The sequence below is a fragment of the Phaseolus vulgaris genome, chromosome 2 (assembly GCF_051622355.1).
Source record: "Phaseolus vulgaris cultivar YP4 chromosome 2, ASM5162235v1, whole genome shotgun sequence".
Taxonomy (NCBI): Eukaryota; Viridiplantae; Streptophyta; class Magnoliopsida; order Fabales; family Fabaceae; genus Phaseolus; species Phaseolus vulgaris.
The window spans coordinates 16,239,707-16,265,000 of record NC_143499.1 but is presented as its reverse complement, the minus strand read 5'-3'; the positions used below and the strand labels follow the sequence as shown (position 1 = coordinate 16,265,000).

The 25,294-nt window shown below is 43.2% G+C and overlaps 2 non-coding genes and 1 pseudogene across 3 annotated transcripts; 1 reads left to right on the top strand and 2 right to left on the bottom strand.

The window, feature by feature from the left end:
• Positions 1-2,829: 2,829 nt before the first annotated feature.
• Positions 2,830-2,903, bottom strand: TRNAW-CCA (transfer RNA tryptophan (anticodon CCA)). The gene has a single exon. It is a non-coding gene; the product is annotated as a tRNA-Trp (tRNA).
• Positions 2,904-3,921: 1,018 nt separating this feature from the next.
• Positions 3,922-3,995, bottom strand: TRNAP-UGG (transfer RNA proline (anticodon UGG)). Its single transcript has one exon. It is a non-coding gene; the product is annotated as a tRNA-Pro (tRNA).
• A 5,439-nt stretch (positions 3,996-9,434) lies between these two features.
• Positions 9,435-24,301, top strand: LOC137809089 (photosystem II CP47 reaction center protein pseudogene; annotated as a pseudogene). The gene is made up of 2 exons (XR_016518288.1): positions 9,435-10,393; positions 24,227-24,301. The product of XR_016518288.1 is annotated as a photosystem II CP47 reaction center protein pseudogene (transcript).
• The last annotated feature ends 993 nt before the right edge of the window (positions 24,302-25,294 follow it).

Here is a 25,294-nt window from a genome sequence, read left to right as displayed (position 1 = left end):
GATCAACGATAGAATAAGATCCATTTTGAATCCTATTTAAGGGATTCCTTGGTTCGGACCGAAGAAGCAATGTCACTCGATCCTTATCAAACTGACTGCAATCTTTTTCTGCACCAGAGCGCCTTCTACTTCTAATAGGCCATGAACTAGATCAGAATTATTCTCAACGAGTCCATAAGATGTGATCCCATTTTTTTCATCAGGTCCGGGTAGAGACCAAAGGTCTTGAGCGACCGATCCGGCAGAACAACTCAAAAGGTAAAGAAGTATCGTTAATTTCTTCATACTCGTTCCAAGTTCGAAGTACCATTTATACAAATAAGAATCCCCCCCGTCACATGATTTCTTCTTCATATAGATAGAGATAGGATCTATGGAGCAATTACTTAGAAGTACATTTTGTGAAACAGCCCTTCCTATCTGATAGAAAAGGATCCCATGATCCTGAACCGATCTTACCTGAGATCGGAAATCCCAAGTTTGTCTATGAAGGACAGAGCTAATTATATTAGTGTCTATGATGGATTTTTTTTGTATAATACTAATCGATAGGGCCTCATTGTTAAGTGCTACAAGATCTCGTACATTTGAACCCATCGTTGTGGACCCGAATCCATTAGTATGGGACATTTTCTTTTCCAAGTGAAATCCCCTAGTATATGAAAGAGTGAAAAAGTGTTTTCGTTGTTGTGGAATAAGAAGCCTTCGTATCTTAATGCATGTATTGAATTGATTCGGAGCTATTAGAGCTGGATCTACTTTTTGGGGAATATGAGTCGAAGACATAAATAGTAATAGATAATTCTGAAATGATATCCTTCCAAATGGGATAAAAGAATTGCTAATAGATATATATTATTCACTATTCCAATTTCTTCTATTAATTCTAATTAATTGAAGAAATAATTTGAAAATAAAACAGCAAGTACAAAAATAAGTAATAACCCCCAGTAGAGACTGGTACGATTCAATTCAACATTTTGTTCATTTGGGTTTGATTGTGTCATAGCTCTATAATTCAAATTAGGTTTATCGTTGGATGAACTGCATTGCTGATATTAATCCCAAAAAAGAAACAGTGGGTACCGCTAGTCCGTGAACAGCTAACCATCGTACTGTAAAAATTGGATAGGTCCTATCTATAGTCATTGGAGCCTCCTAAAAAGATCTACTAAATTCATCAAGTTGTTCCAAAGGATCAAAACGGCCAGTTATTAAAGGAATTCCTTGTCGGTTCTCTGTAAAATACTCGTTTGGGCGGGGACTTCCAAATACATCGTAAGCTAGACCCGTACTGACAAATAACCAACCTGCAATGAATAGGGAGGGTATAGTAATGCTATGAATAATCCAGTATCGGATACTGGTAATAATATCAGCAAAAGAACGTTCTCCTGTGCTTCCAGACATCTTGAACTCCACATATTCTTGTACAGTCAAAAGGGGGGGATCGATTCCATAAAAAACGAGATCAGTAAGTCGAAATTTACTGAAATGTAATCCTTGTTAGATCGTCCATTTTGTACCAACGGTGTCTTTTGAGTATACCGAATCAGTATAGCTATCCTTCTTCTAACAGAGCAATGAAATTTCACAATCAGTGTCAAAATCTAATACTATATTTTTTTCTTCTTTCTTCATTGATTGTCTCGATGTAGTCAAAAATCTGATAGACAATTTTGCAAAGTTTGGGCATATAAAAAAAATTTTATAGTAAATTTTTTGAGTAATAATAAAAAATGAAGGTTCTTAACATTTCAAATTGTTAGTTTTGGATTAGAAACTAAAGATTCATTAAAATCGGAATATGAGAAAAGGGTTTCTAATCATTCATAAAGGAGATTTTCTATTTGAATTAGATGCCAAATCCATCAATATATTTTTTGTGGTTGTTGAAGATTTTTTTTCTATTTTCTTCTACATGAATTTGAAGTGAAAATAAAATGAAATAACAAAGTTATTATTCTTTGTTTGAATATTCATAATTTTTCTTTTATAAAGAGAATTCTATTGGATATTTATAGAAGAATACTCAATATTTTCATTAGAGCAGTTTACTTAATTCCTGAGTTGATGAAGAAGTCTGTTGATTTGGAATCACAGGATGGGTAGATGTAACAGATGAGTAATTGATTTCTCAATTATGGTACTCTATTTCTTTTTATTGGTCTGTAATAATTTAGTGATGAATCGCCAATTTTAAATTTTATCTTTCAAGTAGGATTTTGTTATCTTCTTCTTTTTTCTCTCAAAAATGGAAATTTAGGGAAGTGCTTTATAAACATATGTATAAAAATAACGACCATATTTCATTTAGTTTCTATATGCCCACTATCACTAGTTATTTCGGTTTTTTACTAGCGGTTTTAATTATAACCTCGTCTCTATTTATTGGTCTTAGTAAAATACAACTTATTTGATTTGTAATTTTGAGAGGAAAGGAAGAGTCCATTTTGGTATAAGACATTCTATCATTCCTTACTATGTAAATTTCCAATTCTCGGTCGTTGAGATTCATGAGCAATACAGATTAATATTTAAGGATAGATATTACCTTTCTTTTTACTTTCCGAACAAATAAAAATGATTGAAGTCTTTCTATTTGGAATCGTTTTAGGGTTAATTCCTATTACTTTGGCTGGATTATTTGTAACTGCATATTTACAATACCGACGAGGTGATCAGTTGGATCTTTGATTCATTAATGTCTCTTTTTTTGTGGATTCCCTATTTATTTAGTTTTAATCCTAATCGACAAGGATAAAATTCATACTTTCTTTTGAATGTTCAATTATTTCAGTGTAATTATCAGGCGAACAAGACTAGAATCACGCTCTGTAGGATTTGAACCTACGACATCGGGTTTTGGAGACCCACGTTCTGCCGAACTGAACTAAGAGCGTTTTGTTTTCATTAATTCTTTTATCTGATCCAAATTAATTTTGCATATATATTGTACCGCCCTGGTAGTCGGGAGAGATGACGTGGCATCTCGCTACAGTATAGGCGTGTTGGCAAGGCGCCAGGTTGGCAGAAGGGAAGGAAGTCGGGGGGCTCGTGAAGTCGCCAGTTATTAAGTTGGCGTGTTCCGATCTCCAGCATACCAGAAGCGGCGATCACCGGGTTAAAGATGAAGTCGCCAGGTGTAAACTCAGGCGACCAAGCGATTGGAGATCGCCAGAGAAAGCACATCGCCGAAGATGAAGGAGAAGCAGATTATGAAGGCGGCCGGCGAGACCACAGGGAAGGTGTATGAAGGCACCCTAACTCGCCAGTTCCAGTAGAGATCGCACTCCCAAGTTGGCTATGTACTGGGCAGTACCATGCATAGGTAACTTAGTAAAACAAGAGTAGAAGCAGCGCCCAAGTCAAGGAGGCTCCAGATGATGGCACGTGTACAGTTGGATACGAGCCACGTGTCCAAGTCTGTAACTGCCAGGAGAGAGAAAGTAACCAGGTATATAAGAGTTCTCAACGAACTTTCTAAGGTACGCACGTTCAGATTATACTCTTTACGCTTGCGAGTTATAGAGCTGACTGTGAGAGAGGATTTGCACGGTTCTTGTTCTCTTAGTATTTGGTGATTCGGTCACTGACTTGGGCGTTGGAGTGCGATCGGCCGCAGCGGCGCCGCTCTGTTTCTTTGCAGGTTCTTGAGGTGGATCTCGAAGAGGAACGGAGGTGTGAAGCGGTGCACACGTCGATCCTTTGACGAGGCAGTTTCCAGCGTTCTAGTCAACAGGCAGGATCATATATATATATATTCAGTATGTATGTTAAATTTGAATTCGTCTTCAAAGGGAAGGGGGTCCCGGTTTATTGCTCATCTCATAGAATACGGAATATCATAGAATACGGAATATCATAGAATACGGAATATCATAGAATACGGAATATCATATGATAAGTAATAGTTAGGGATAGGGATGACAGGATTTGAACCCGTGGCATTTTGTACCCAAAACAAACGCGCTACCAAGCTGCGCTACATCCCTTTTCCATTTGTTTCTAGTGTTATTGTAAAGAATCTTTATATTGTTTTCCACATTTTTCTTTGTTGATATCTATCAACAGAGAAAAAAAGACTTAAATAATAAATCAAAAGAAAGGAGGATTTGAAATGCGAGATCTAAAAACATATCTTTCCGTGGCACCAGTAGTAAGTACTTTATGGTTCGGGGCTTTGGCGGGTCTATTGATAGAGATCAATCGTTTTTTTCCAGATGCACTTATATTCCCCTTTTTTTCATTTTTGTTATTGACCCAGGAAGGGGTGAAGAAGATTATAGGTCCAATTAAATATGAAATATGTGTAATTAACCTACTCTTCTTTTTTATTCTTTTTTATTAGAATTATAATAGGAAAGATAAAGAAGAAAGAGGAATTTGGCCTCATTTAAATTCGGAGTGAAACTCGGGATTTGGTCCAGGCTTCAATGGAATTGAATTATTCATTCAATTCCTATGAAAAAGAAAGTGAAAGCAGAAATCAAATGGATAGGTTGGGGCAACCATATCATAAAAAATACTAAAAAAAAAAGTAAAATACTGTATAGCAATTTGTAACGAAATCTAGTTCCAGATCCATGTATTCTTTTTGTGCTATCTTTTTTGTACTAGATTCAATTAAATTGCAACAAAATCTTTCATCATTTTTCGAATTATTCTTTTTTATTTTAGTTGTTTTCGTTTTTTTCTTTTTCTTAGATTCGAATCTGAAAAGAGTTAAGTGAATTAAAAACCCAAAGGAGGTTCATGTCCCAGGGTAAAGTAAAGATATCTGAGTAATTGTTCTTTTGAAAGGTACTGGTTGTGATAAAAAGAGTCTAAATAAGGAATCAATCGGTATTTCTAGATAGATTACTAAAAAGAATCGACACAATATGCCTAGTCGATTGGAATTAATAAAATTATGTCCCCGTCGTTATATAACAACATATGCTAAAAAAGGAAGAATAAAAAAAAATACAAATCCTTTGATTATATTTCTTGTAATAAATTTTATTTTTGGAATAGGGATAAAAAAACTATGGAAAAATCTAAGCGACTCTTTATTAAATCGAAGCGATCTTTTCGTAGACGTTTGCCCCCGATTCAATCGGGGGACCGAATTGATTATAAAAACATGGGTTTAATTTGTCGATTTATTAGTGAACAAGGAAAAATATTATCTAGACGCGTAAATAGATTGACCTTAAAACAACAACGATTAATTACAATTGCTATAAAAGAAGCTCGTATTTTATCTTCGTTACCTTTTCTTAATAATGAAAAACAATTTGAAAAAAGCGAGTCGACTGAGAAAATTACTACTTTAAGAAAAAAAAATAGAAATTAAAAATTCGAAATCCAATTTGAATTTCTATTCGAATTCAACATGGATTGATGTTTTGTTCGAAAATTAGGATAATTCCATTTGATTTTTTTGTTGTAAGAAAAAAAAGATAATAGGTAACGAAGAATAATTTTTTTTTGAAGCGTGGTTGTTTCTTTTGATAGCTTTATCATATGATAAAGCTATCAAAAGAAACAAATTTCTATTCTATACCTTCCTGGAGTAAATAAGGGGGTTTTAGGTTTTTATTATATTGTTGGCAATCATAAAAAGACAATTCTCTTTTAATATAGCAATTTGGGCAACTATTTTACGATTCAGAAGCAATTGCCTCGTGTATAGACTATGAATTAAATTACTATAAATATAAGATACTTTTGGATTCCCGCGAATTACTGCATTTATTCGACTAATCCATAAACCACGAAAATCTCTTTTTTTCCTATCTCTATCACGATGAGCCGAAACCAAAGCTTTCATTTTCTGTTGAGTAATAGTTCGAGTAAGTCTTGAATGAGCTCCGCGAAAACTTGATACGAATAAACGAATTTTTGTCCTCCGTTTGCGAGCTATATATCCTCGTTTAATTCTGGTCATTGAATAAATGATATTTTGAGGAATAACTTTTTCACTTTTCAGTTATTCTTTTTTTATTCCTAGTCTATTAATAACAAAAATGGATTCTTCCGGTGTATAAAAAAAAATTCCAATGGCTCTTGCTACTATAACCACCCCAACCACGATTTTTTATATTTTTTTTGATAAACATTGAACCTCCAAATCAGAAATTGTATTGATACTAGATATAAAAAAAAAAGAAAAATAGTAAATGAAATAGGACACATATATAATTTATTGGTGGGTTCCTTCGTTTCTATGATTTTTTTTTAGAAATGGCCAGGTCCTCTCTATACACCGGAGCCTTTTTCTTTTCATTTTTGATTCATTTAATCAATGTTATTGTTAACTTGTACAGTTCACACTCTATGGCTCTACCCATGCAATATTGAGTAAGTAGGTTTTTTCACAACGAAATCTAGTTATATAGTAACGGTATTTAATTATGAAAATTTGCTGGGTAGCTGACCCTCTTATTCCATTCTTACAAAATCCATCAAAATTCATTCATTAAGGACATACTTTATTTTGAATTGAAATAATATTTTTTCCGCTTAACAGGTAACTTTTTTTTGTTACCGATGGGAAAGTCCTTCTCATCTTAAATTGCAAATTAGTATGATTGGTTTTGCACCAATCGAAACCATAAATTTGATACAAGATAGAAGAATGTAAAGAATTATATAATTGTATACAAAAGTAAGGAATTATATATAAGTTAAGATATTGTGAATGTAGTTTTCGCATTCATACTATCTTAACCGATTACCAATACTGAAAACTTTTAATTGGTTTTTTCTTTCTTAGTTTTTCATTTGAACGAGTCGCACATACACCCTGGTACACGTTTCTCGGCGTTGAGGGCATCCCTGAAGAGCTGGGGATTTTGTGACGTTTCGGATTGGCTGTCTTGTGTTTCTAATAAGTTGTTTCATAGTTGGCATGGTAAGTCGTACTATATATATATATAGATTTTGGTATAATGAGCAGGTTTAGATCTATCCTAACCGTGAATTACCTATATCCTATCTTACTGATAGCCTATATTATTGATACTCTATTAATAGATTGAGAGATATTCTCTGAAAATGTAAAGTAAGAAGAGTAAAAAATGAAATTTCCAATCCTGTATTTTAGTAGAATCAATCTTGCCACCGATTTTTTATTCAACTGCTACAAGATCTACAATTCCATGAGCTTGGGCTTCTGCTGCTGACATAAAAACATCCCTTTCCATGTCTTCCGATATAACCCATAAAGATTTGCCCGTTCTTTGTACATAAACCCTTGTGATAGTTTCACGCATTTTCAGTAGCTCTTCCGCTTCCAGGATAAATTCTCCCGCTTGTGCTTCATAAAAAGAACTAGCGGGTTGGTGGATCATTACCCTGATTATATCACTTAAGTAGTATTTCCCTTATCTTGATAAATATTTTTAGAATTCTTTATCCTATGTTGGTATATTGCTAAAGATTGTCTTTATTCCCAAAATAAAGGTAAAAGGGATAAAATAAAGCCAAATAAGAAAAAAGCAAAAAGAATATTCAATAACCGTACAAGCATTTTGTATTGATGCATACGGCTTTTGCACCTATGCAATTCATTTTTTCCTAAAAGTATTTTATTCGATGAATTTTGTTTCTACATTTACAAATTTATTTTTTTCTATCAAAGAAAAAAGAAGTACAAAATCTACTGGGTCTTTTGGATCCGGATCCTTAAATAATAAACAATAGAATCACCAACTTTCTTTTTTCTTTTTGAATCTATTTTCAAATACTACGATGGTTCCGTTGTTTTTTATATCATTTTGGTATTCAACAATCCAAAAGTTTTTTTTTTTTTTCATATGTTATGGTTTCTTCTAATTCAAATAAAAACTGTTAAAAGCTTTCTGGTATGAAAAAAAACAAACAAGTCTGCGACACTAAAATTAAACTAGGTTCCTTATCGATCAGATAAAATGGTAAATACCCTCTTTTTCATACTACTCTTTCTATATATAATTCAATAATTTAAACAAATTGCATATGGAATTCAAAATACCATGCTATTATTACTTTGGTTTTTATGGCGAAGGTATAGTATATATATATAGATATCTATTCTATATATTTTCAAAGAAAAGAATCATTGGCGCCAAGCGTGAGGAAATGCAAGACGTTTGGTAATTGTGCCTCCTGCCAAAAGAAAGGATCCCATTGAAGCAGCTAATCCCAAACATACTGTCTGTACATCTGGTTGTACAAATTGCATAGTATCATAAAGAGCTATTCCAGGTATTACCCAACCGCCCGGAGAGTTTATAAACAGATATAAATCTTTATTCTCTTTCTCTATGCTCAGATATATCATAAGACTAATAAGTTGATTCGATATTTCACTATCAACGTCTTGACCTAAAAAAAGTAATCTTTCTCGATAAAGTCGATTGATTAGGATTCCATTTTTTCCTTAAAAGCCATACATGCACCTTTTGATGCATACAGTTCATCAAAAATTATATAAGCAAAAAAGGAATCAATGTGTCGATTTGAATCTTTTTCTTTTTCTAATGGATTTCTTCAAACTAAAAAAAAAGAATAATATACTAAATTTAGTGAACTATCTTCTCATTGATGTATTGCTTTCATCGAGATCGAAGCCCAATCACAATGTAATTTTCTTGTTTCTGAATGGACTTTTTCAATTCTTTTAAGTTTCTTTTCTACTCTGAGTAAAGATCTGCCCGATTTGCATTTGCACATATAGAACAAATATTCCAAAACTATGTCTTTTTATTAGAACTTCTTCCTTTTCTGAATTTATTAATGTTTTCTGTAAAATAGAATATATGGATATGATAGAAGTAGTGATCATAGCTATATTACCAATTGGTTTTTTCTACACAGAGCCTGAGTACTTGATTTTCTTGGTCCAATTAAGCCAACCATAAATTATTCATAATTTCGAGTAATAATTTGGAGATTTTCTCTAAAAATTAAAAAATCGATAGAATTTTACTTCATTACACTTCACGCTCCCCATTTTTTTATGTTTATGATTGAGTCATTCTCTTTTGGGGGTGAAAGAGGGGATATCTCGATCGGGGGAGAAAACGGGTCAATCCCATATAACCTACTATATCTGACAAGTCGCACTATATATCAACCCAAGATGCATCACGGTCCCCGGGGGTTCGAAAGGGTACTCTTGGAACACCAATGGGCATAAAATGGACAATTAATAAAGTCATATATCTCACTTTAGTGTGGAAACGTAAGAATTAGCTTATCGTGTTCAAAATGATTTACTTTATTTTAGATTGATATTGCTTTTTTTTTTAGAAAAAAGAATACTAAATAAAGTTAAATTGTTACGAAAGGGTCATTGGGGTGATAAGTGAATATGTCTGCATTTACTTATTTAAATATTCATACAGAAAGTTGTCAACCCCTCTCGTCTCCTCACCATTGCGTATTGTTACTTATCTGGTATAGAATAAATCTGTTTCTTTTATTTCTACAAATACGATTGTTCCATTTTCCAAGAGAATCTACTGAAAGGCTATAATAATTTTTTTCCAGTGCAATAAAGTTACACAGTGTCTATTTTTTGTTGAAGGGGTATTTTTTCATGGGTTTACCTTGGTATCGTGTTCATACTGTTGTATTAAATGATCCGGGCCGTTTGCTTTTTGTTCATATAATGCACACAGCTCTAGTTGCTGGTTGGGCCGATTCGATGGCTCTATATGAATTAGCAGTTTTTTATCCCTCTGACCCTGTTCTTGATCCAATGTGGAGACAGGGTATGTTCGTTATTCCTTTCATGACTTGTTTAGGAATAACTAATTCGTGGGGCGGTTGGAATATCACAGGAGGGGCTATAACGAATCCGGGTATTTGGAGTTACGAAGGTGTGGCCGGAGCACATATTGTGTTTTCAGGCTTGTGCTTTTTAGCGGCTATTTGGCATTGGGTTTATTGGGATCTAGAAATCTTTTGTGATGAACGTACTGGAAAACCTTCTTTGGATTTGCCAAAAATTTTTGGAATTCATTTATTTCTTGCGGGAGTAGCTTGTTTTGGTTTTGGCGCATTTCATGTAACAGGATTGTATGGTCCCGGAATATGGGTGTCTGATCCTTATGGACTGACTGGAAGGATACAATCCGTAAATCCCGCGTGGGGTGTGGGAGGTTTTGATCCTTTTGTTCCGGGGGGGGGGGGGGGGGGGGGGGTAGCTTCTCATCATATTGCGGCAGGAACGTTGGGCATATTAGCGGGTCTTTTCCATCTTAGTGTGCGTCCACCCCAACGTCTATATAAAGGATTACGTATGGGAAATATTGAAACTGTCCTTTCTAGCAGTATTGCTGCTGTCTTTTTTGCAGCTTTTGTCGTTGCTGGAACTATGTGGTATGGTTCAGCAACAACCACCATCTGCGCCATAGTCATGGTGCTGGCGCCTTCAGCAGCAACGGGCGCAACTGGACTTGAACGGTTGCTTCTCATTTTTCTCATGAAACTTGACGAATCACAGAGTGCAATGAACAACACTTCCTTCAGCGACGATCGATTCAGCGATCAATCGGTCAGAACTTCGCGAAACTGCGAAAGAAACCTCAAGAACACAACGAACCTCCACAGAAACCTGCAACTCCACCAGAAACCAACGCTTCCTCCACGAAAAGCAAAACGAGCCAAAGAACTCAGATTTCACCGAACAAAACTCGCGCAATCAGCAGAAAACTTCACCTCACCGAACAAAAACCCAGATGAACGGTGGAAAACGCGGAATCACCGAACAAAACCTAGATGAACAGCGAACAATGGTTGCACCAGCACACAACCACACAGAATCTGCAGAAACCTCCAAGAACTCACGCTGTGGATGGGAACAGGTTTTACACGGCCCCACGGTGGGCGCCTGCTGATCCTGCCTGTTGACCAAAACGCTGAAGCTTTGCCTCGTCAAACTTGGATCGACGTATGTGCCGCGTTTGCCTCCGTCCTTTGCCGCGATCCACCTCAAGAACCTGCAAAAGAACAGAACGGCGCCGCTGCGGCCGATCGCACTCCAACGCCCAAGTCAGTGACTGAACCACCAATTACTAAGAGTAACACTCAAGAACTCTCAAGGAACCGTGAACCAGTTCTCTCTCAGTATACTCAAGAACTCGCAAGCGTAAAGAAGACAATCTGAACGTGCGTACCTCAGAAGTTCGTTGGGAAACCCTTATATACCTGGACACTTTCTCTCTCCTGGCAGTTACACATCTGGACACGTGGCTCGCATCCAGTTGTACACGTGCCATCATCTGGAGCCTCCTTGACTTGGGCGCTACTTCTGACTCTCCTTTGGCTAAGTTACTTATGCATGATACTACTCAGTGCATAGTTAACTTGGAGCGCGATCTCTTCTGGATTGGCGAGTTAGGGTGCCTTCGTACACACCTTCCCTGTGGTCTCGCCGACCGCCTTCATGATCTGCACCACCTGTTTCACCGTGTATGCTCAAGCAAGCTGTCCCCCGACCTCATCCTCTGGCCAGCTGGGAAATGTCTACCTGCCTTCATCTTCGGCGATGTGCCTGTCTTGGCGATCTCTAGTCACTTGGTTGCCTGGGTTTACATCTGGCGACTTCATCTTTAACCCGGTGACCGCCGGTTCTGGTGTGCTGGAGATCGGAGCACACCAACTTAATAACTGGCGACTACACGAGTCCCCCGACTTCCTTCCCTTCTGCCAACCAGGCATCCCATCAACACGCCTATACAATAGCTTGATGCCACGTCATTATTTCCGACTACCAAGGCGGTACACAAGCCCCCCAGTCTTAAGCGAAGACTTGTCCAGCGAAAAGACTAAAGGAGTCACGTCAATACCAATCTACGTGGCGCTGGCGCAGAATTCCAAGCGGTTGTACTTTCTGCTTTCCTGACGCTCCACCAAACACTCCTCCCATCGCTTGACACGTGGCTTCATCAACGGTTACCTTCAATTGTCGTTTGCGCTTCCCAAACCCATTCGAAAAACCCTTAAACCCATTTCACTCCACTGTTCCATCACTTCTTCGTTTTCTCAAACGCTTCAAGTTTCTTCTGCAAAAGCTCACGACGCTCTTCAACCCCCTGAATCTTCAACTTCCTTCATCGCTCTTCCGATCATAAAAAGGTACCCCATTTACTTCTTCTGCTGATTTTTCCTGCATTTTAACCGATTGGCATCATCCATTAACTGTCTGGTGCATACGCTGTGGGCTGTTTCTTCTATTTCTCCTTTCTCGTAACTTAGGGCTTCGTCTTCGTCACAACGAACCTTCGTTCGTTCGTTTTTCACCCTTCTTTCACGATCGAGTCAGCCTCTGCGAACCCTGATCACCTTTTCTTTTCTTCTTCCTTTGCAGTTTCCGCGATGGCTCGCTCAAAGATCACCCCAAATCCTCCTCCCTCGTCACGAAACCCTTCATCTCAAGCACACAACCAACCGCGAGCACCTGGTGCTTCTTCTTCCCAGGCTGAGAGGCCTGCACCCTCCCGCTCTAACCTGGCTCAGGCTAGTCCACCTGTCGCCGGAGGAGCCTTCGTTCCTTCCCCTGACTTCAAAAAATTATACCCATGGGCCACCCCGACCTTGTTGAAGGAAACCTCCTCTGTAAACTCTGCTGGGGCAGTTCTTCGATTGAAGAAAGGGGACGAGCCTCACCTGTCGTTCCACAAGGAGCATGACGACAAGATGATGGTGCTACCTTGCCCCCCCGACATGCCAGTGTGCGCCAACGACAAAGGGAACAACGGCGGGTTGTTCTGCTTCGTATACATCACCATGTTCAAGAAGGTGAAACTTAGGTTTCCCTTCACTCGTTTTGAAAGGGAGCTACTCACCGAGCTCGACATCGCCGCCGCCCAGCTCCATCCCAATAGCTGGGCGTTCGTGCGGGCGTTCCAGATCATGTGCGACCATCTGGGCTTGCCAGCGTCAGTGGACGTTTTTCTCTTCCTTTTCGAAGCCAAGCACCCAGGAGATCGCCTGTGGGTGAGTCTTAACGGGATTGCTGGGAGGTCAATCCTCTCTATCTTCCAGCAATCTTACAAAGACTGGAAGGGCAAGTTTGTCCAGGTGCGCCCAAACGACAAGGACGCCTCACTGCTCGACGGCTTCCCCTTGTATTGGGTAAACAAGGGGACTAAAGAGTCCAAAGGCAGCTTCAGGAGGCCAAGGAGTCCGGACAGCATGGGTGCTTTGGACAAGGATCTGTGCTTCTTCTGGAAAAGCGTGGCAGACGCCAACATTACCTTCCTCACCACTACGCTCATCTCCTTCGAGTTCTTCGAAGATCAACTCGAAGTTCGCATAGGTTAGAACTCACCTCAACGTCTAAGTCGTTACCTTGACATTACCTCTGCTAACTGTTTCTGGGCGTCTTGTCTGTTGTGCACAAGACTTTGGTTTTACTTTCTGCACCACTTATCTGCTTTTGCTGCATACTGACTTATGCGTTTATTTTTCTCTCTGAGCTAACCCATGTATCTTTGCATTATGCAGATCGTGTGTTGGGCCAGGGAAAACTTGCTGAACTGAGGGCGCTCGCCCGAGCCCACGGGTTGGCGTCGGGTTCCCAGACCGTGCCAAACTCAGTGGTGGAGATCGCCGCTGCACAAGGCAGATCGCCACCCAAAGGCCCAACTTCCTCCGAGGCCCAGCCCGCCAATCAGCGCAAAAAGCTTATCCTCAGGAAACCAAAGAGGAAAACCCCTCAAGTGGTTCATGAGGAAGAAGAAGAGGACGACGAGGCGACTGAAGATGGCCTCGTCACCAAGAGGAAGAGGGTGGCGCCTTCTTCACCATCTGCTCCACCTCCTCCTCCAACATCAACACCACCTTCCACACCCGCTCCGCCTCCAACGCTGCTTCCTCCACCAGCTCCCACCTCGCCAGTCCAAGCGATTCCTCTGGCGTCTGCACCTCCTGTGGTTGAGGCCGCCGAGCCCAACTTCATGGAGAACCTCCCGAGCGCCTCCACGCCCTATGTATCAGCTGGAGGGGGTCCTCCTTCAAACGCCTCAACCGCAAACGCCGCACCAGTCAGGGATGAGGGTGCTCACAACTCTCCAATCCTTATCACTGAATCCCCGACTTCGCCACCACGCCAAGAAGCACTCATTGAACAACCAACTCAAGAAGGTGGCGGCGAGAACCAACAACAAGCCCCCCCGGTGCCTCCACAAGCAAATCTCTCTCTTGAGGTCAAAAGGGTGTGGGAGCCCTTCTCAGCAAAACTGAAGATGATGGCGGAGGATTTCCCCTCCATCATATCTAAAGCTGTGGAGAGTTCCACCAAGAAGCTCCAGGATGACCTCTTCGCACTCCGAACTGAGAATAGCACCATAAGGATTGAGGCGGAGAGGTTATCCTGCAATCTAACACTCGGCGAGATCGAACACTCCCGAGTGGAAGATGCTATGAGCACTGAGCTCCGGGTGGCACGCAAGGAGGCCACCGATCTACGCCATAAGGTGCAGCTTTTGGCTCAAGAGAAGATTGAGCTGGAGAGCAAGCTGGTGCCCTATCGCGTCAAAGTGGCTGACCTGGAGGCGTTGATCAAAGCAGACGCCGCCAAGGTAAAGAACCTCGAGAAAAGGTCAGCCGATCGGGAGGTCTTCTTGGGGAAGGTGGAGAAGGAGAGAGACGACACCGTGGCCAAGCTCGCTGAAGCCAACGAAGAAAACGGGAAGATCGCCGCAGAACTGGCCCAGGTGCAGGCAGAATCCAAGAAGGTTGCTGAAGACCTTCTTCAAGCTCGAGAAACCATTGAAGAACTCAAGAAACAAGCTGAAGAGCTGAAGCAGCAGAACGAGGGGCTAAAGAAACAGATCGAAGAACTTAATCTGAGCTCTGCCCAGATTCTCGCTGCTGGATTCGAGGCCGCCCAGGAACAGTTCGCCTGCCTGTACCCCGACTTGGATCTTACCATGGTGTCTCTCAATAACGAGGTGGTGGACGGGAAGGTTGTTCCTTCTGAAGATTGATTGCTTCCCTCCATCCACGATTCTTATGCTTTCTCCCTACACATAATTGTAATAGACTTTCCCTTTTTCTGTATATGTACCTTGAACTGATGTCTACTTTATGATAAAGTCTTTGCGCTTCTTCTTGTAACTTCTTTGTCTGCTTTACCTTTCCTTGCACAATTTACTTCAAAGAAATTAACTTAGTAACCTCGTAAGCGTAATTGTATACTTAACTGCTTCGAACCACCGATTTTCGAACAACAATCACTCTAACAACTTGTAACCTCAAGGTAACGAACCTTAGCGTGAAATCGCTCTTCAAATAACGAACTTCAACTCAACTAATGGCTTAAGACACCGCTCATCTGATCTGCCTTATGAAAACGGGTCTTGACTTTCTCGCCATTGCTTGAACCTTTCCTGATCGCCAAAGACTCTTGGTGACATCAACTTCCTCCTGCCTTCACAACTTGGCCATTGTTCCTTTATTTGGGGGTAGAGGCGCCTTTCGGATCTTTCTCTACCTCCCTGAGCTTCCGAACGAGAGACCGGGTGGCTAGGCGTTCTCTTCGAACCTACCTCAGCCACCCTCCAAACTTCTTCCACCCTTTACACCATACCTGAACTCGTTCGAGACGAGAAGGATTTTATCTTGCCTGAACTCGCTCGTTGGCGAGAAGGTCTTTAACTCGCCTGAACTCGCTCATCGGCGAGAAGGTCTTTAACTTTCCTGAACTCGCTCATCGGCGAGAAGGTCTTTAACTCGCCTGAACTCGCTCGACGACGAGAAGGTCTTTAACTCGTGCCTCTACATTGCCCCAGGGGTTACATCTCCTCCCCCCCAGAAACACTGAGGACTTTTTGCTGGTGCCTCTACATTGCCCCAGGGGTTACATCTTCTCCCCCCAGAAACACTGAGGACTTTTCACTGGTGCCTCTACATAGCCCCAAGGGTTACATCTTCTCCCCCCCAGAAACACTGAGGACTTTTCACTGGTGCCTCTACATTGCCTCAGGGGTTACATCTTCTCCCCCCAGAAACACTGAGGACTTTTTACTCTTCCTCGCCTGCACTCGCTCGACGGCGAGGAGGTCTTTATCTCGCCTCATAACGCGCGAGGGCGTTGAGGTCTTTTAACTGGTGCCTCCGATCGCCGAAAGACGATGAGGACTTTAACTTTAACTGGTGCCTCCGATCGCCGAAAGACGATGAGGACTTTAACTTTAACTGGTGCCTCCGATCGCCGAAAGACGATGAGGACTTTAACTTTAACTGGTGCCTCCAATCGCCGAAAGACGATGAGGACTTAGAAACTTTTTAGAAAGCATGCAATATATCTTTACTTGCCTTAAATCACATATAAGTGACAAGGTCTTTCTTCAAAACTTTCGGAAAACAACAAGCATGCAATCTAAAACACCTTAAACTTCGAAAACTCTTCTTTATTGGGTGGCCTCATTAACAACCCTCCTTAGGGAAAAAAGAGTGCCCCCTCCAAACTGTTTTAACAGAAACATTGTAATATAACTTCGTGTTTGTCTTTACTTACAAAGTTCTTAACTATAATATAACTTGAGGTGCGTGGCGTTCCAAGTGCGAGGAATCGCCCCTCCTTCCAATGTCTCTAAGCGGTAGGCGCCGTTCCCGAGTGCCTCGGTTATTCTGAACGGTCCCGTCCACTTAGGCGACAGCTTATTCTCCATCTCGTACTGGTGGGCCTTTCTCATCACCAGGTCGCCCTCTTTGAACTGTCTCGGCATCACCTTCGAGTTATATCTTCGTTCAATCCTTCTCTTCACCGCCTCAGCTTTTAATCTCGTCTCTTCCCTGACCTCATCCAGCAAATCCAGATTTAGCCTTCTCTCCTCATTCGAGTCTTCCGCTACAAAGTTCTGGAATCTCGGCGAGCTCTCTTGGATTTCTACTGGAATCATTGCGTCGCATCCATAGACCAAGCTGAACGGGGTCTCATGGGTTCCTGACTGCTCGGTGGTGTGGTACGCCCAGACTATACGGGGCACCTCCTCAGCCCAACTTCCTTTGGCTTTCTCTAGCCTTCTCTTCAAACCTCTTAGCAACACCCGATTGGCTGACTCTACTTGGCCATTCGTCTGAGGGTGCTCGACGGATGCAAACACTTGTTGAATTCCCACCCCTTCGCACAGCTTCTTCAACAGGTGACTTGCAAACTGAGTCCCATTGTCCGACACCAGGCGCTTGGGCACACCAAACCGGCACACAATGTTCTTCCACACGAAACCTTCGATCTTGTGTGCTGTGATCTGGGCCACTGGTTCTGCTTCGATCCACTTGGTGAAATATTCAATCGCCACCACCAGGTACTTCATTTGCCTGATCGCCAGCGGGAATGGCCCTAGGATGTCGATTCCCCATGTATGAAATGGCCAAGGGTTGTAAATCGACTTCAACTCCTCGGGAGGTGCCTTGTGCCAATCGGCGTGCTGCTGGCATTGCTTGCAACACTGCGCATACTTCTTGCAGTCTTCTCTCATTGTTGGCCAATAGTAACCTGCACGGAGAGTCCGTGCGGCCAGAGCTCGACCCCCGACGTGGCTTCCGCATATCCCCTCATGGAGCTCTGCCATAATTCTTGTACATTTTTCCCCGTGCACACACTCCAAGAGTGGGTGAGTGAACCCAAACCTGTACAACTCGCCATCAATCATTGTGAACTTGCTAGAATTCTTCTTTATCTTCCTAGCCTCTGTCGGATCCAGCGGGAGAAGGCCATCTGCCAGGCACCGCTTGTACTGTGTTATCCAGGTGTCTGGCTCATGGGTCGTGCAGACCTGCGTCATGTTCACCTTCTCTCCCCGACATGCTCTTATTCTTGGTGACCTCAAGGTCTCTTGAGTCAGGGATCTGTGACTCCTCGCCGCTTTCTCCGTCGACTTGCTTATCTGAAGAACCAGGTGATCTGCTACAAATGCTCTCGGCGTCTTCAGAGTTTCTTGAATCACCGTCCTCTGCCTACCCCACTTGCCTGAACTGGCGAGCTTAGCTAGCAAGTCAGCTCGGGCATTCTGCTCTCTGGGCATATGCACTACTTCAAAAGAGACAAAGGAACTCTTCAATTCCTGTACATACTCCAGGTAAGCCGCCATTTGTGGATCTTTAGCCTGGAACTCGCCTGTTACTTGCCCCGTGACTAGCAGCGAGTCACTCTTTGCCATCAGGACCCTAGCTCCCATCTCTTTGGCCAGCAAGATTCCGGCGATCAGCGCCTCATACTCTGCTTGATTGTTGCTGGCCTTGAAGGCAAACCTCAAAGATTGTTCGATCAGCACGCCGTTGGGTCCCTCCAAGATGACTCCAGCACCGCTACCCTGCTGGTTCGACGATCCATCCACTGAAAGCACCCAACGAAAGTCGTCCCCTTCAACTCGTGTCGCCTCAGATGAGAGCTCGACCACGAAATCTGCGAAGATCTGTCCCTTAATCGGACCTCGGGGCTCATACTTAATATCAAACTCCGACAGCTCCACTGCCCACTTCACCATCCTCCCAGCAACGTCAGGCTTCTTCAAGACCTTCTGGATGGGCAAGTCGGTCATCACCAGTATCGTGAAGCTATGGAAATAGTGGCGCAACCTCCTCGCCGAAAATACCACAGCCAGCGCAGCCTTCTCCAGAGCCTGATATCTCGTTTCGGGGCCCTGCAGCACCTTACTAACAAAATAAATAGGCTTCTGAGCATGATCTTGGTCCTGGGCGAGCACCGCACTCACCGCCCTCTCAGTTACAGCAAAATACAACCTGAGAGGGGTTCCCACCAGCGGTTTGCACAAAACTGGCGGGCTCGCCAGATATTCCTTAAGCTTGACGAAGGCTTCCTCACACTCCTTCGTCCAGGCAAATTTGTTATTGCGCCTTAAACACTGGAAATAGGGATGGCCCTTCTCTCCGCTAGCTGACACGAAGCGAGACAGGGCGGCCATCCGACCTGTAAGCTGTTGTACTTCCTTCACAGTGGTCGGGCTCCTCATCGCCAAGATGGTGGCGCACTTATCAGGGTTGGCTTCTATTCCTCTCTCAGTTAAGAGGAAACCCAAGAACTTTCCAGCCTCCACGCCAAAGATGCACTTTTCGGGATTCAGCTTCAACCTAAACTTGGCGATCGTAGTGAACAACTCTTCCAAGTCCGCAACGTGCTTGCTTTTCTCTGGCGAGGTCACGACCATGTCATCCACGTACGCTTGCACATTCCTTCCCAGCATGGGTGCAAGTACTCGATCCATCAACCTCTGGTACGTGGCCCCCGCGTTCTTCAGGCCAAACGGCATCACCTTGTAGCAGTAGCACGATCTCTCGGTCATGAAGGCAGTTTTCTCTTCATCCATGGGATGCATCTTGATCTGGTTATACCCCGAGAAGGCATCCAGGAAACTCAACAACTTACACCCTGCAGCACTGTCCACCAGGGCGTCTATGCTTGGTAAAGGATATGAGTCCTTCGGGCAAGCCTTATTCAGATCAGTGAAATCGACGCACATGCGCCATTTCCCATTACTCTTCTTCACGAGCACGACATTGGCTAGCCAATCGGGGTACTGTACCTCCCTGATATGGCCTGCAGCGAGGAGCTTCTGGGTTTCATCTCTAATCGCCTGCCTCCTCTCCTCGTTGAACTTTCTTCTCCTCTGCCGCACTGGTCTCACCAAGTTGTCCATCGCCAAATGATGGCACAAGAAGTCGGGATCGATCCCGGGCATGTCCGAAGCGGACCATGCAAACGCATCCAGATGCCGCTCTATCACCTTGGCGATCTGGTCCTGGAGCTCGACCTCCAGGGATCTTCCCAGCTTGAAGATCTTTCCTCCGATCTCTCTCTCGAGCCACTGCTCGACGGGTTTTGGCCTGGTTTCTCTGGCGATCACCGCCCTGGCGATTCCCAGCTCCCTCGCTTCCCCAGGGCGATTCCTCGCCTCTTCTTCCTCCAGACCGGCGTTCCCCTCCCCCAGCTCAGCATCCACCATCACCACATCTCTTCCGGCGGTCTCTTCTATTACCGTCGATCTGGGCTTTACACCAGGAGGCGGGGTGGTTGTCACGTAACTCACCGACCTCTTGTTCTTCAGGCTATTCTCATAGCACTTCTTCGCTTCTTTCTGGTCGGATTTGATGGTGATCACCACCCCCTCCATAGACGGCAACTTCACCTTCATGTGCCGGGTCGACGGTATAGCGCCTATCCTGTTGAGCGTGGGTCTTCCCAGCAGAATGTTGTATGCTGAGGGAGCATTTACGACAAGGTACTTGATTTTCTCTGTTCTCGAACCCGCCTCATCTGTAAACGTAGTCCTCAACTCTATGTACCCCCTGACCTCTACCTGGTCGCCAGCGAAACCATACAAACACCCTCCATAGGGCCTCAGCTGGTCAAGGGGTAGCTCCAACTGCGTGAAAGTCGGCCAGAACATCACGTCTGCCGAGCTTCCTTGGTCTACCAGAACCCTGTGGACCTTTCTTCCTGCTGTGATCAACGAGATGACTATGGGATCGTTGTCATGAGGCACAACGTCCCGAAGATCTTGCTTGGTGAACGTAATGTCCACATCCGGCGAGTGGTCTTCAAACATATCCACCGTCATCACAGACCTCGCGTACTTCTTCCTCTGTGATGCGGTGCATCCACCACCCGAGAAACCTCCTGCAATGGTGTGGATTTCCCCGTGTGTGGGCATCTCGTGCTGCTGAGCCTCTCCACCTGCTGGTTGGGAGCTCGACGTGCCCCCCGTCCTTCTGTCCAGCAAGTAGTCGTTTAGGAACCCGCTCTTGACCAGATCGTCGAGCTGGTATCCCAAAGCCAAACACGAATCCACGGTGTGGCCAAAGCCCTGGTGAAACTCACACCAGGCGTCTAGCTTTGGTCCCAGCACCTTGTCGCCCACCTTCTCAGGCGCTTTCAACCTAGCGGATATATTGGGAATGGCGATCAGGTCCGCCAATCCCATGACAAACTTGTGCTTTGGCGAGCGATTGTACTCCCGGCGTGCTGGTTGAGAGCGTCCTTGGCCCCTGCCCTTGTTCTTCCTTGGATCATAAGGATGGTGAGTCCTCTGATCCCTCCTGGTCGCCGCTGTCTCCAGCACCCTCTGTGGCTGGATCCTGGTTTGGGCACGTGGCCTGGCAGGAGCCACGCTTCCCCTCTTCTCGGCGACTTCACTCTCATCGGCGATGTGGGCCATCGCAAGTCGCCTGACCTCAGCAAACGTGGCAGGGTGAGCCCTGATCAATGCCTCGCAGAATGGTCCCGGCAGCACGCCCTTCTTAAACGCGTAGACCAGCATTTCTTCATCTTTGGCTGGCGATCGGACCATCTGCGCCCCAAAACGATTCAGGTAGTCCCTGAGGGACTCTCCCTGATACTGCCTTATGTCAAACAAATCATAAGACACCCTGGGCGGTGCCTTGTTCACGATGTACTGCTCGACGAAGATCTTTGAAAACTGTTGGAAGTTGGTTATGTGACCTGTAGGCAGGCTCACAAACCATTCCAGCGTCGTTCCCTGGAGTGTGCTTACAAACATCTTGCAGTACACGGTGTCTGATCCTCCTGACAGCATCATCTGCGTATGGAACGTGGTGAGATGAGCTTCGGGATCCTCCACGCCGGTGAAAACAGCCTTCACCGGTACCACACTCGCAGGGATAGGCGTGTCAGTAATCGCCTGAGCGAAAGGCATAGGGAAAACACGAGGCGGCGTTGACGGCGCGACCTCTTCAGCAACTGGACGCCCTCGCTGCTCCTGAAGAGCTTGACGCAGCTCTTCAGTCACTTTGCTAAGCTCATCATTCCTGGCCCGAGAGGCGACCAGGTCCTTATGCATTCTCGCCTGCTCTATACGCGAGGCTTCCACATTCGCCTGCAACGAACGCATGATTTCCACAATCTGCGCCATAGTCATGGCGCTGGCGCCTTCAGCAGCAACGGGCGCAACTGGACTTGAACGATTGCTTCTCATTTTTCTCATGAAACTTGACGAATCACAGAGTGCAATGAACAACACTTCCTTCAGCGACGATCGATTCAGCGATCAATCGGTCAGAACTTCACGAAACTGCGAAAGAAACCTCCAGAACACAGCGAACCTCCACAGAAACCTGCAACTCCACCAGAAACCAACGCTTCCTCCACGAAAAGCAAAACGAGCCAAAGAACTCAGATTTCACCGAACAAAACTCGCGCAATCAGCAGAAAACTTCACCTCACCGAACAAAAACCCAGATGAACGGTGGAAAACGCGGAATCACCGAACAAAACCTAGATGAACAGCGAACAATGGTTGCACCAGCACACAACCACACAGAATCTGCAGAAACCTCCAAGAACTCACGCTGTGGATGGGAACAGGTTTTACACGGCCCCACGGTGGGCGCCTGATGATCCTGCCTGTTGACCAAAACGCTGGAGCTTTGCCTCGTCAAACTTGGATCGACGTATGCGCCGCGTTTGCCTCCGTCCTTCGCCGCGATCCACCTCAAGAACCTGCAAAAGAACATAACGGCGCCGCTGCGGCCAATCGCACTCCAACGCCCAAGTCAGTGACTGAACCACCAATTACTAAGAGTAACACTCAAGAACTCTCAAGGAACCGTGAACCAGTTCTCTCTCAGTATACTCAAGAACTCGCAAGCGTAAAGAAGACAATCTGAACGTGCGTACCTCAGAAGTTCGTTGGGAAACCCTTATATACCTGGACACTTTCTCTCTCCTGGCAGTTACACATCTGGACACGTGGCTCGCATCCAGATGTACACGTGCCATCATCTGGAGCCTCCTTGACTTGGGCGCTACTTCTGACTCTCCTTTGGCTAAGTTACTTATGCATGATACTACTCAGTGCATAGTTAACTTGGAGCGCGATCTCTTCTGGATTGGCGAGTTAGGGTGCCTTCGTACACACCTTCCCTGTGGTCTCGCCGGCCGCCTTCATGATCTGCACCACCTGTTTCACCGTGTATGCTCAAGCAAGCTGTCCCCCGACCTCATCCTCTGGCCAGCTGGGAAATGTCTACCTGCCTTCATCTTCGGCGATGTGCCTGTCTTGGCGATCTGTAGTCACTTGGTCGCCTGGGTTTACATCTGGCGACTTCATCTTTAACCCGGTGATCGCCGGTTCTGGTGTGCTGGAGATCGGAGCACACCAACTTAATAACTGGCGACTACACGAGCCCCCCGACTTCCTTCCCTTCTGCCAACCAGGCATCCCATCAACACGCCTATACAATAGCTTGATGCCACGTCATCATTTCCGACTACCAGGGCGGTACAAAATTGAAAGTGAGGTTACTCTCTAGAATTTGAATGGTTTCTTTGTGAGACTTGCTCTCCTTCTCTTTGTCTCATCTTGTGGGTCTTGGGAATCCTATAGTGGTGGCATTCCCATTCATCTTGGAGCCTTCCACCATCCAAGTGGCGTGATCACTCTTATTGTCTTCAACCACATAAGTCTTCTTCAACTTTTCATCTTCTTCTTCCATACCCATTCCATATCAAAAAACTCTAAAACATGTCTTTGTTGTTTTCTTGATGTTTCAATCGGTAGAACTTGTTTAGTTTTTGTTTTAGTTCGGTTCTTTGTGTTTATTTGTTGTTCTTTATGGTTTACATGTTCCTATTGATATTTCAATCGGTTCATATGCTTCATTGTCTTGTTTCAATCGGTTGAAGTTCTAGAAATGGGTTTCCATTTGGTTTTCTTGTCCTTGTTGTGTTCTTGAATTGCTTGTAGAATCTTGATCCAATTCTTGAAAGTGTCTTATGATGTTTCATATTCATATATCAACTCATATCATGTGGTATCATGAGCCATGGGTTTGTTCTTGTTTTGAGTTGATTTGACACTTTTAATTCAAGCAATTTGCATTTACCAGCACTTTATTTTCTGCAGAATTTTTTTAGGTTCCTTTTTGTGTGTGTTGTTCTGTTTTTTTTGCTGTTATTGAGTCTTTCTTGCTGTTTTATTTGGTACAAATTAATTGTGTTTGAGTCATTTTGATTTTTGAATACATATAAGTTTTGTCAAGTCATGTTTCTCCCAAAATGTCATCAACTCTATGTAGTACTTTTCTTGATAATTTTGGTTGATTGCTTTTATTTGAGTGCAGTTTTATATTACTGTTTTTTATCCTTTGGTGCCTTTTATTTTTAGTTTTGAGTTCATGCTTGTGTATTAGATCCATACAATTTCTTAAACATCAATTCTATTGTGTCTTTTGAAGTTCTCAATTCTGTTTTTTCATTCCGAATTAGGTTTCCTCTGTTTTTCTTGAAAACGTGCTGACTGTTTGGTTTATCAAAAATTTTGTAGTTACTGAAAAATTCTGAAACTATGGATTTAAGAAGTTTGAAGTGTTACAAAAGAGAGAAAAAAATAATTATAGCAAAAATCAATATACAAAAAAAAAATGATAAATGGATTACATACAGAGTGTAAAATTCTTACTCTGGAAAAACAGTGATGCGGCAGTGATTTTCGGAAATTTATCACAATTAATTGGTATACTGTTTTTGTGTGATTCCAGTGCCCAAATTGAGATAACATCTTGAAGTTTCAGTGGTTTAATTTTCATATTCCAGTTTGCATTATACAGTTCCAGATAAATCTGTAAAGTCACGGACATTTTATACAATTTTCCAGTAGTTTTGTTTTTGGTTTTCTTCATCCTATTCTAATGCTTTTCTCTAGGTTCCTTTTGTGTGCTATCTTTTAATTGAGTACCTTATTTTTTTTATTGTCTTTTCATTCAATATTCTTTGAGTTTGTCATATATCTTTGCTATAGCCTTTTCTTGTTTACACCTTTTCTTGATTGTCTTTTATTGTTCCTTAAAGTTTTGTGGTGTTTTGTCTTTGAGAAAGAGTGGGTTGCTTTGACATCTTTCATTTGAGAATTACCCAAACCCCAAGAGAAGCTTGGTTGAGGAAAAATTTATTTCTTGGAGTGCTTTAAGTGCCTTTTACTTTCCATTACCGCAACATAATTGTTCAATTTTCTAACCTTGTTTTCTTGAAATCGTTTGTTCCTTGTGTTTGTTGTTTTCATTTTGACAATGGCTACCTATTCAAGTGGTGAATCTTCCAAACCACACTCTCCACAAAGAGCATTTATTCTTGGTGAATTGAAGGAGGCAAAACGCTCCCTTGCACAAAAAGATGAAGCCATAAAACAATTGGAGGAAAGATTACAAAGACTTGAAGTGACTCATGATAGGTCCAACCATGGAAGTCGTCATTCTCATAGACATTCTTCAAGAAGTTCTTCCACTTCTCACGACCATGAAGAAGAAAATAGAAGGAGGAGGCATCATCATCATCATG